Source organism: Delphinus delphis, chromosome 11, assembly GCF_949987515.2.
Source record: "Delphinus delphis chromosome 11, mDelDel1.2, whole genome shotgun sequence".
Classification (NCBI taxonomy): Eukaryota; Metazoa; Chordata; class Mammalia; order Artiodactyla; family Delphinidae; genus Delphinus; species Delphinus delphis.
The window spans coordinates 95,378,807-95,390,274 of NC_082693.1; the positions used below are offsets into that span (position 1 = coordinate 95,378,807).

The window sequence follows — 11,468 nt, forward strand, 5'->3', positions numbered from 1 at the left end:
TATCAACTTGAACACTTTGTTGTTTTTCATAGCATTATTTATATTAGTGAATGGATGGGACAACTTAAATTTTCAGTAGTGAGAGAGAATTTCACAAGTTATGGTATATCCATACAATGAAATATTATGCAGCCATTGAAAATGATATCTAGAGGTAGGGGAAGCCTTCTATAAGAAGACCAAAAACAATGAAGAAATAAAGGAAACCAGTGATAAATTTGACTATAACAAAATTTGAAACTTCTGTATGACCAAAGTTAAAAGATAGGCAAGAGACTAGGAGAAACTGATTTCCAACATATATATTAAACAAACAAATAGTTTGTAGTCAGAATATATGTACTTCTGCAAATCAACCCAAAATAAAAAATGGACAAAAGATGTGAATTCTCAATTAATTGAGGCAATAGCATGACCAAGAATCATTTGAAAAGATGTTTGTTCAACCTGACTAGTGTTAGCTAAATGCAACTTGAAATGAGAATTTTTATTTCTAAAGATTTACAAACATTAAAAAGATTGAGACAGGGACTTCTCTGGTGGTCCAGCAGCTAAGACTCCGCGCTCCCAAGGCAGGGGACCTGGGTTTGATCCCTGGTCAGGGAACTAGATCCCGCATGCCACAACTAAAGATCCCACATGCCACAACTAAAAAGATCCCGTATGCCACAACTAAAGATCCTGCATGCCAAAACTAAGACCTGGCACAGCCAAATAAATAAATAAATACTAAAAAAAGAAAATGATTGAGACAATTGACGAGGTGACTTCCACCTCGGGCCTTTTTCTATGTTCCTTGTTGGGAACTGCCTGTAAGTGGCATCCATCCAAGCGAGAAACTAGCATAGGTTGCTGCGAAATGACTGTGCAGAGGTAGCCCCAAGCTGGCAAGGGATGGTCTGGGTTTTCTGGACTCTGTGTTTTTCTGGTAAAGGAACCCTGAGGACTGATCAGCTCTTGCAGGTCTAAAATCATGGCCCATGGACCAATAACATTCAAGTATGTGGCCATAGCGTTCTTTCAGCATGAGTGGGAATTTCTCGACCTTGTTCAGAAGAAGTTGTACTGCAGTGTGATGATGGAGAACTATAGTAACTTGGTCTCACTGGGCCATTCCATTTCTAAGCCAGACATAATTGTGTTATTGGAGCAAGGAAAAGAACCCTGGATGGTTGTGAGGGAAGAAACAAGAAACTGGAGTACAGATTTGGATTCAAGTTATAAAATAATCAGTGATAGCAAAACGTTTATACCTGGAAAACATTCATCTCTTCTTCTGCATCAGAGAATTCATAGTGGTGAGAAACCCTATGAAGATGATGCCTCAGACTTTGTTCAACATGGAAAAGTTGATATTGGGGCAGACAGCCAGGACTCCAAGATGGAATCAGTTGTACCACTGAAGAAGAAGCTCCTGAATGTCAAACTAAGGGAGCTGGCAAGCTGGATACTAATGCGGGATTTCATCCTTAAAGGAACTGCTGGAGCGTTTCAAAGAGGTTATTACTGGTATTACAAGTATTTCAACATGAAGAAAGGGAGCATTGTAGGGCTTTCTATGTTGCTGGCAGCTTATGTGCTTTTCAGCTACTGCAGTTCTTACAAGGAACTTAAACATGAGCAGCCAAGTGAGTACCTCTGAAGAGGGCACACTCTGCATTCCTGACTATGACTTTTGCCTGGCACCCCTGAATCCTTTCATATCCTGATGCAGAATTAACACCCAAGAAAAGATGACTGGTTAAAAAAAAAAAAAAAAAAGGTCTCTCTTAGCAACTTTCAAGTATGTGATACAGTATTATTAACTATACTCACCATGCTGTACATTACACACCCGTGACTTATTTATTTTATAATTGGAAATTTGTAGCTTTTGACCACCTTCACCCATTTCACCCACTGCCTCTGGCGACCATCAATCTGTTCTCTGTATCTATGGCTTCAGTTTCATTTTTTTGTTTTTGATTTTTTAAAAAAATTTCACCTATGAGATCATACAGTATTGGTATTTGTCTTTCTCTGTCTGACTTCACTTAGTGTGATGCCCTCGAGATCCAACCATGTTGTCTCAAATGGCAGGATTTCCTTCTTTTTACAACTAGTGTTTGATTGTATATGTGCCACATTTAAAAAAAATCCATTCATCTCGTGATGAACTCTTGTTGTTTCCTTGTCTTGGCTATTGCAGATGGCGCTGCCTTGAACACTGGGGTGCAGATATATTTTCTTTTATTTTTATTTTTAATAAATTTATTTATTTTATTTATTTATTTTTGTCTGTGTTGGGTCTTCGTTGCTGCGCACGGGCTTTCTCTAATTGCGGCGAGCGGGGGCTACTCTTTATTGTGGTGCGCGGGCTTCTCATTGTGGTGGCTTCTCTTCTTGTGGAGCACGGGCTCTAGGCACATGAGCTTAATAGTTGTGGCACGCAGGCTCAGTAGTTGTGGCTCGTGGGCTCTAGAGCACAGGCTCAGTAGTTGTGGCATATGGGCTTAGTTGCTCCGTGGCATGTGGGATCTTCCCAGATCAGGGCTCGAACCCGTGTCACCTGCATTGGCAGGTGGATTCTCAACCACTGCGCCACCAGGGAAGCCCCAGATATATTTTCAAGATAGTGATTTTGTTTCTTTTGGATTGTTGACTTAAGAAAAAATGTACAACATGAGAGTTGTGAGTTAAATTTTATTTGGGGCAAAATGAGGACTATAGCCTGGGAGACAGCATTTCAGATAGCTCTGAGAAACTGCTCCAGAGAGGTAGTGGGAGAGGTCAGTATATATGTGATTTTGGTGAAGGGGGAGTACATGCAATCAAGTACATATTTTTTTTGCAGAAGGTTACTGCTAGTCACGAGGAGCAGACATCACCCTGAAGGATTTTAGTGCTTTACTAGATATGAGGAGATATAAGAATTGGGCTCATAAAATCAGCTCCTGAAAATACCTAACTATCTGAAGACCTGTTCTGCCAGTTTTCCCAGAGCACAGAGAACCTCATGTCTGCTCTCCACCCTGAACTCCTTTCAGGGGGTGTTGAAAGTCAGCAGATGCAGCAGCACATTATTTAATCCTTGTAGAGGTAGATGGCAAGTGCCAATTTGTATTTGACAGGATGAAGGCCAGGAAGTGGATCTGCTGGGTTATATGGTAGTTCTAGCTTTGATTTTTTGAGGAACCTCCATGCTGTTTTCCGTAGTGGCTGCACTACTTTGCATTCCCTCCAGCAGTACATAAGGGTTCCCTTTTCTCTACGTCCTTGACAACACTTGTTATTTCTTGTCTTTTTGGTAGTGGCCATTCTTACAGGTGTGAGGTGATATTTTATTGTGGTTCTGATTTGCATTTCCCTGATGACTGGTGATGTTGGGCACCTTTTCCTGTGCCTGTTGGCCATTTGTATGTCTTCTTTGGAAAAATGTCTATTCGGAGCCTCTCCCCATTTTTTTTTTTTTTTTTTTGCGGTACACAGGCCTCTCACTGTTGTGGCCTCTCCTGTTGCGGAGCACAGGCTCCGGACACGCAGGCTCAGCGGCCATGGCTCATGGGCCCAGCCGCTCCGTGGCATGTGGGATCTTCCTGGACCGGGGCATGAACCCGCGTCCCCTGCATTGGCAGGCGGACTCTCAACCATGGCGCCACCAGGGAAGCCCCCCATTTTTTAATTGGATTGTTTGTTTGCTTTTCTATTAAGTTGTATAAGGATTTTTAAAAAATATATTCTGGATTGTAAGTCAACTATACTCCAATATAAAATTTAAGAAAAGACCGAAAAACTCAAGTGTTGGGAAGAATGTGGGGAAAAGATTATTTTTTATACACTATTAGTGGGAGCATAACTTGGTATGCCTTTTTATTTACTGTTAATTAATTATTCTTTTTTAAATTTAATTAATTTATTTATTTATACAGCAGCTTCTTATTAGTTATCTATTTTATACATATTAGTGTATATATGTCAGTCCCAGTGTCCCAATGGTATCCCTTTTTAGAAAGAAATTTGGCAGTACCTTTTTTTTTTTTTTTTGGCTGCACCGTGCAGCTTGTGGGATCTTAGTTCCCTGACCAGGAATTGAACCCAGGCCCTCATCAGTGAAAGCACCAAGTTCTAACCCCTGGACTGCCAGGGCATTCCCCAAGTACCTTTTAAAAGTTAAAATATTTCTAGTCTTTTTTTTTGTTTGTTTTTGTTTTTTTTTTTTTGCGGTACGCGGGCCTCTCACTGTTGTGGCCTCTCCCGTTGCGGAGCACATGCTCCGGACGCGTAGGCTCAGCGGCCATGGCTCACGGGCCCAGCCGCTCTGCGGCATGTGGGATCTTCCCGGAGTCCCCTGCATCAGCAGGCGGACTCTCAACCAGTGCACTACCAGGGAAGCCCAAAATATTTCTACTCTTGATTTAGCAGCTTCACTTCTCAATATCCATTCCTAAGAAATACTTGCACGTGTGCACAACAACGTGGGACGATTTCATTACATTCATTGTTTCTAACAGCACCAAATTAGAAATATCCTATATGTCCATTAATAGTAAATATTTAAACTATGGAACTTGCATGCTACATATGCAAAAATTTCTATACCTTATTGTTAAATGAGAAAAACAAGTTTTATGCTACAGTAATTTTTAATTCCATCAGACTGAATGCCCCCTTTTAGAAAAAATATTTTGTAATGTCTCCTTTACTTCATTGGAATGAAATTCGTAGACAATTGCACATGATTCTGCACTATTTCAACCAAAATCAACCCAAGGCCATAAATGTGATATAAAGAAGAATAGAAGAGTAGTTTGGGTGTAAAGTTTTAAGTATTTTAATATACATATAAATGCTCAGATTCCACCGTACTAGAAGACACAAAGAAGTAATCAAGTGCTCACTCACCATGTGTAGATTCACTTTAGTTGTAAAGTGATATATGTATGCCTATTGGTGACTTGAATATCATGGTGGCATTGCCATTGGCAATATTGTTTTCCAAAATGATAAACATTTCTTGACAAATTTCCAAATAAAACGAAGTTTAATTTTCCCTCGATTTCCACAGTGGTTGAATTCCTGAAAAGTTCTGTCTATATTAAAATCATTTGAGCTCTAGGCTCAAATGATTATAAGCATGTATTTCACCTACATCAATGGCCAGGGATTCATCTGAAAGTCATGAGCGGGTATAGGATGATTTTTTGTTGTGAGGAACTGCCCTATGCCTTTCAGAATGTCTAGCATCTTTAAGTACCACCAGTGGCCTCCAGTTATGATAACCAAAAATATCCCCACTTATTTCCTAATCGCTCCTTCAGGGGTAATGCCATCCCTGCTGAGAACCACCATTCTAGAGTATTCTAGACTACTCAAAGGTTTTCAGCCTCTTAAGAGCTCACTGTTCTCTCACTCTGTCCAAGTTCCTAATTTCGTTGGCCTTTCATTACTTTCTTGCAGGTTTAATTTATTTGTTAAGCCACATGAAAGTGAGGCATTAAAAATTTAATTCTTTTTAGATATTGTATAGCAGAAGGGTTTCAGGGGCTCCAGTCCACAATATTACTAGACACAGAAGACATTTAAACCAAAACATTTTTTCTATGCATATTTATATGTAGTTGAGAACATGCTATATATATATAGTGTTTCAGCTATTTTACAAACAAGTTTATAGGTTTTTTAAAAAAATAACTTTATTGAGATATAATTGATATATTAAAAACATATATATTTGATGAATTTTATAGGTTTTTTTTTGGCCACACTAGGGATGGAACCCAGGCCCTCAGCAGTGAAAGCACCGAGTTCTAACCACTGGACCACGAGGGAATTCCCTTAAAAAGTTCTTCATAAATATCATTAGTGGCTACATAATATTCTGACATGGTTACACCATTACATATTTTCTTGATCCCTATTTAAGATATTTGATTTGTTTGCAGGTTTTTGCTATTACTAACAGCATTGTTAACTTCTCTGTTATGTAGAGCTTTAAAAATTTGAGGGGGGTGTCATTTCCTTAAAACAGATTAGAGTTATTGATTGACTCTCATTGTAATAATTAGGAAACCAGATCTTCTATATTCCCAAGGACAGCCTTTCCCAAGGAAGTCAGGGGGGTGTTATTTAAGGGTGTTATGTGAAAAAAGGGGTTATTGAGTCATATATATTTGAAAAAGCTAGGTAAACTGATTTCTTCATGACTTCATGACTTCTCAGCACCTATAATGAACATCATAAATTTCCAAGAGGGAGAGATTTTCAATTATACACCTTTTTTCAAAATTATTTGACCTTAGACTATTTAATTCACTAAACACTTTGGAAAAACTATGGTTCAGTGGAACAAAGTTTGGGAAACACTTTCTGGGATATTAGAATTAAAATGGACTTCAAAGCTTTTTCCAACAATGAGGCAAGTCAAAGATCATTCTTCCTCCCATTCCAAGAAAAAGAGTTTCATGTCCAGTTTACAGAGAACAGGAGATCTTCTTAAAGAAGCTATATGATAATATAGAGAGCAGCTAGCTGCTGCTCCTTCTTAGTTACTGGCATTGAGTCATGCATGGGTCTACGAAACTGCAGTGTCAGTAGCACACGGGACTGCCTGTATGCCCAGTCCTGGCACATTATGCTCGTTAGTATTCAAGGTTCTGCAAGGTCTGGCCCTTCCAGTGACCTCTCCAGCCAAGTGACCCAGCTGAGCATGACCTTTGCCTCTGTACCTTCCTCTCCACGTGTTCTACTCATCTTTCAAAACAGCCCAGAAGTCCTTTCTTCTAAGAAGCTTTTTCTGAACTCCCTTTCTAGGATAATTGCCCTTCTACTGAGCTTGTATGGTACCCTTGGAGTGTTTCTGGTGAAATAGTGTGCCAGTCCTATTGGGATTGTCTGTGTGCTCATCTCCTCCACAACCCGTGAGCTCCTTGAGAGCAGAGCCTGTATCTCATTGCAGGGGTGCCTAGCAGAAGGCACCGCATAGAGTGGGTGTCTAGTAAACATTTGTAGAGTGAATAAATTGTGTTTATTCACTCTACAACACGAGTAAATTGTGTTTCTTGATTTATGATATACACATACATATACACATACAACACATTCATATACCACTGAGTTCTGGCCACCAACTAAAGATTATAATTTGCAGAATTGGTTTTGTTTGGCAGACAGAAAGGATTAGAAATTAAAATTTCAGACTTTATAACAAATATTGGTGAGGATGTGGAGAAAAGGGAACCCTTGTACATTGTTGATGGGAATGCAAATTGGTGCAGCCACTCTGGAAAACAGTATGGAGTGTCCTCACAAAACTAAAATTAGAACTACCATATGATCCAGCAATTCCACTCCTGGGTATATAGCCAAAGAAAATGAAAACACTACTTTGAAAAGATATATACACTCCAATGTTCATAGCAGCATTATTTGCAATAGCCACGATATGGAAGCAACCTAAGTGTCCATCAACAGATGTATGAATAAAGAAGATGTGGTGTGTGTACACACACACACACATGCACGCACACGCACAGAAAATGGAATACTACTCAGGCATTAAGAAAAAGAATGAAATTTTGCCATTTGCAACACCATGCATGGACCTGGAGGGCATTATGCTAAGTGAAATAAGTCAGACAGAGAAAGACAAATACTGTGTGATATCACTTACATGTGGAATCTAAAAGATAAAACAAACTAGTGAATATAACAGAAAAAGAAACAGACTCACAGATACAGAGAACAAACTAGTGGTTACCAGTGGGGAGAGGGCAGGGAGGAGGGGCAGGATAGGGGTAGGGTTCAAACTACTACATATAAAATAAATAAGCTACAAGGGTATATTGTACAGTACAGGGAATATAGCCAATATTTTATCATAACTATAAATGGAGTATAATCTTTAAAAATTGTGAATCACTATGTTGTACCCCTGAAACTTATATAATATTATAAATCAACTTTACCCCAATAAAAATAAATAAATAGATTGACATAAAAAATTTTTTTTTTGGACTTTGGAGAAAGCTGTCTCTTCTCTGGCCGACTGAGTTGAACAGCCCTGAAGGCATGGTTATATTTCACCTCTTCCTACCTCACAGCCACAGTTTGTATGGTTCTTACTGGCCAAAGCCACCACGGGCAAGGGGGTCCCATAGAACTCATCTGGTGTTTAAAGGCCTTTGAAAATGACCTAATGACTATTACTATAGCTAGGTGCCAGGCAAGTGCTAAAGCACTTCAGAGGCGTATCTCACCATAGCAATCCAGTGAGGATGAAAATCTATTAATATCTTCATGTTACAGCTAAGCACACTGAAGCTTGGCAACCTTAGGAAATGAAAGAATCCACAGCTGTTGAGGTGGAGGCAGGACATGGACCCTCACCTCTGCTCCTGAGCATCCTCTCTTCATCCCACAGGTGCCAAGCGTAGGAGGCGTCCCCTGTGCACGTAGCGGCCTGATCCTCTCCACACACCCGTGAGGTCCTGGTGAGCTCTGAGTCTCTTTTCCTGCTGCAGGCTTGATCCCTGGTGATCAGAGGGCTTAGAAAATCAACTGTGTCAAACGTGGTTTAGCAGGTCAGAGGAGGGCTCAGATTTCTCACAGGACCAGTAGATTGGTTCCAGATCTTCTGCTGCCATGTAATTGGGGTGCAGGGCTTGCTGAGAGCCTGAGGTCAGCTGCCCTTGAGTCAGCTCAACTGGCACCGGAAAGAGAGAATCTTGAGATCTTTGGGTTTTTCATGGCCTTATGCCCTCATCTCCCATCACAGCCCCAGACCTAAAGGTCTTAATTGCCTTAGCGATGGCTCCGAGTAAAGGGTACTTGTAACAGATGGGAAGGTGAAGAGTTTGAGAGGGGCAGTAATTAGGTCAATTGACCGGCCCGTTTATTAACTATCTATTCGTGCCCAGCACCCTGCCAGGCACTTCACATGCATAATCCAGTGAGGTGGGTGCTTGGACTCCAATCTCATAGATGAAGAAACTGGGCCCGAGGGAGGAGCAAATTGTCAAAGGCGCACAGCTGGCTGGAAAGCGACAGGGCGAGATCCAAACCTAGGTTTCCCTTTTCATTCAGACACTCATTTGTTGAGTGCCTTTTGTGTGCCATTTCTATGCACTTTATCAGTCAACAAAACAAACAAAAATTCCTGCTCTTATGGAGCTTACATTCTACTAATACGAAGACACAGTCAATATATTTTTAATATATATATATATATAAAATGTTATGATATAACTAGGCGTATCATATTCATACTGCTGGAAAAGCAAAGACAGAAGTTATTAAGAGCTATGAAAAAATATAGAGCAAAGTAAGGGAGATTGGGAAAACTGGAAGATTGGCAGAGGGAGCAGATTGTAATACAGCCTTGTTGAGAAGGTAATATTTGAGGAACGATTTGAAGGGTAAAGGAGATGAGGGAGTAGCCACGCGGATATCTGGGGAAGAGCGCTCTAGGCAGAGGGAACAGCTAGTGTAAAGGCAGCTTAATTCCCAGGTTTCTTCCCTTATACCCAGTGCCTCAAAACACAGATGAATGCGAGAAGACTCCTGTTCTCAAGGAAGGAAAATGCTTGAAAACAGACCGCAAGCCAACCAGAGTGAGAGAGATCCGAACCAGCAAGTAAAACAGTTTGGGGATGGAGGCTGATTTCTGCTCCCTTTCCAGACTGATTCCTAAAAAGGTTGTCGTTAGAAAACAGGCCTCCTTCCTGTCTATGTCCTGAGGATAAAAGAGAAGTCAGTGTAACCGAAGAAGCTAGGGTCACCCTGGTTTTCACCCCTGATTAAAGCCTGCTTGCTGTTGCATACCGCTCCTTGGCCTTGGGTCTCTCTGTTTCTGAGGGCATCTGTGATATGCATTTCCTGGCGCTGTTCCCTTGGGGCCTCCCAGTAGGGCAGCTTGGATGCACCCAGGCTCTCAGCTTCAGGCTGGGTGCTGCACTTGTCCTGCTTCAACTGTTCATTGTCTGGTTCCAAGAGAGATGGATCTTCTCAGCTGAAGTCTCTGAATCCCCTTGATGGAGCACTTGCCTAAGTCAGGGAAGCCCATTCTCTGACTCTCCATGGAGAGGAGGGCCAGAATAAATTGATGTGAGAGCTTGTGGGACGACCACTTGTTTGTCGTACTGCCCAATATTGTGCCCTGGGCTTCCTAAGGATCAGTTCAGGTTAAGTACTTACTGAGGCTGCTCTGAGCCAGTCCTGTGCTCTGAGGAATCTGATATGCCCTGATCTCGAGGAGTAAACAGACTACCCCAGAGATAGACAATTTCATTACATTTTCCAAGTGTCCACCTTGTCTTGGACTCCACCCATCCCTAAAATATAAGATGGAAGCAGATAAGTACCACACCCTCTGTGTGGTCCCTGCAGGGAGGTTGTCTAGACCACCTCCTGTTGGCTTGCTCTGCTGGTCTTATCTTCTCTGGTCATCAGACCTCTGATATGGCCTTGGCATACCTCAATATGGGCAAAAATAAATAGATATAAATAAATAAATAAAGCTGGAAAGGAACTTCCCTGGCGATCTAGTGGTTAAGACTCTGAGCTTCCATGCTTCCATTGCAGGGGGCATGGGTTCTATTCCTGGTCGGGGAACTAAGATCCCGCATGCCTCGAGGCACTGCCATAAATAAGTAAATAAAGGAACTAATTTAGAAATATTTCTGCTCAGGCTTGGGTTTTTCCCTTGGACCCAATTATGGCATTAGACTTCTGGCTTTTACCTGATGACCAATGAGAGAGACACTCCTAATTCCTTACATAAGTGCAGTGATAGAGGTCAGCACAGGGTTCAGAGGAGCGGTTCTGGCCAGCCCAAGTTGGTTCTGTAGGCTTCCTGGAGAAGGGGCTGTCTGCGTTGTTTTGATGCCCCAACCAGGAAGGCCTTTGGTCTGGGCATGTGGTCCAGCTTAGTAAGGAGACCGGTTGTCCCCTTGTGCCTGCACATCCTTCTGCTCCCTTCACAGACTGATTCCTAAAAAGGAGAAGAGCAGGTAAGGGGCTTGGAAGTCAACATTCCCATCCTCACAGCAAGAAAAAAAAGCTGAATAAATTGAAAATCAGTTACTCTTCTTAGATCCATCAGAGAATTGAAGGCCTCAGGGCAAACTGCTGTCTGCAAAACTGGGGAGACAGGTGGATACAGAGAACCACGATTCACCGAAAACAAAACTCAAGAAAGGAAACCCCACCCATGGAGCCAGCATCAGGGTAGGAAAACTTAAACTGCAGTTGACGAATTGCTGGAGGCAATTCAAGCTTGTAGGCAAGCTTGAGAGTTAAAAATTTCAGGGGTCCAGTCCTTGGGAGGAGTCCAACATTTCTGTGAGTTCTACCTCTAGGAGCCCTACCAGCTCCCCACAGTAAAGAGTGGAGAAAAGAAAAACCCTTTGTACTTCCAGCAGGGGTAATGGAATAGTAGCTATTTTGAAATTACACCCAAAGCCTTTTATTCCCTTAACATGGCCTATTCTCAA

General features: G+C 41.5%; 1 pseudogene; it reads left to right on the forward strand.

Annotated features, from left to right (window-relative positions):
- The first annotated feature begins 1,381 nt into the window (after window positions 1-1,381).
- On the forward strand, window positions 1,382-1,642 carry LOC132434347 (ATP synthase subunit f, mitochondrial pseudogene; annotated as a pseudogene).
- Window positions 1,643-11,468: the final 9,826 nt, after the last annotated feature.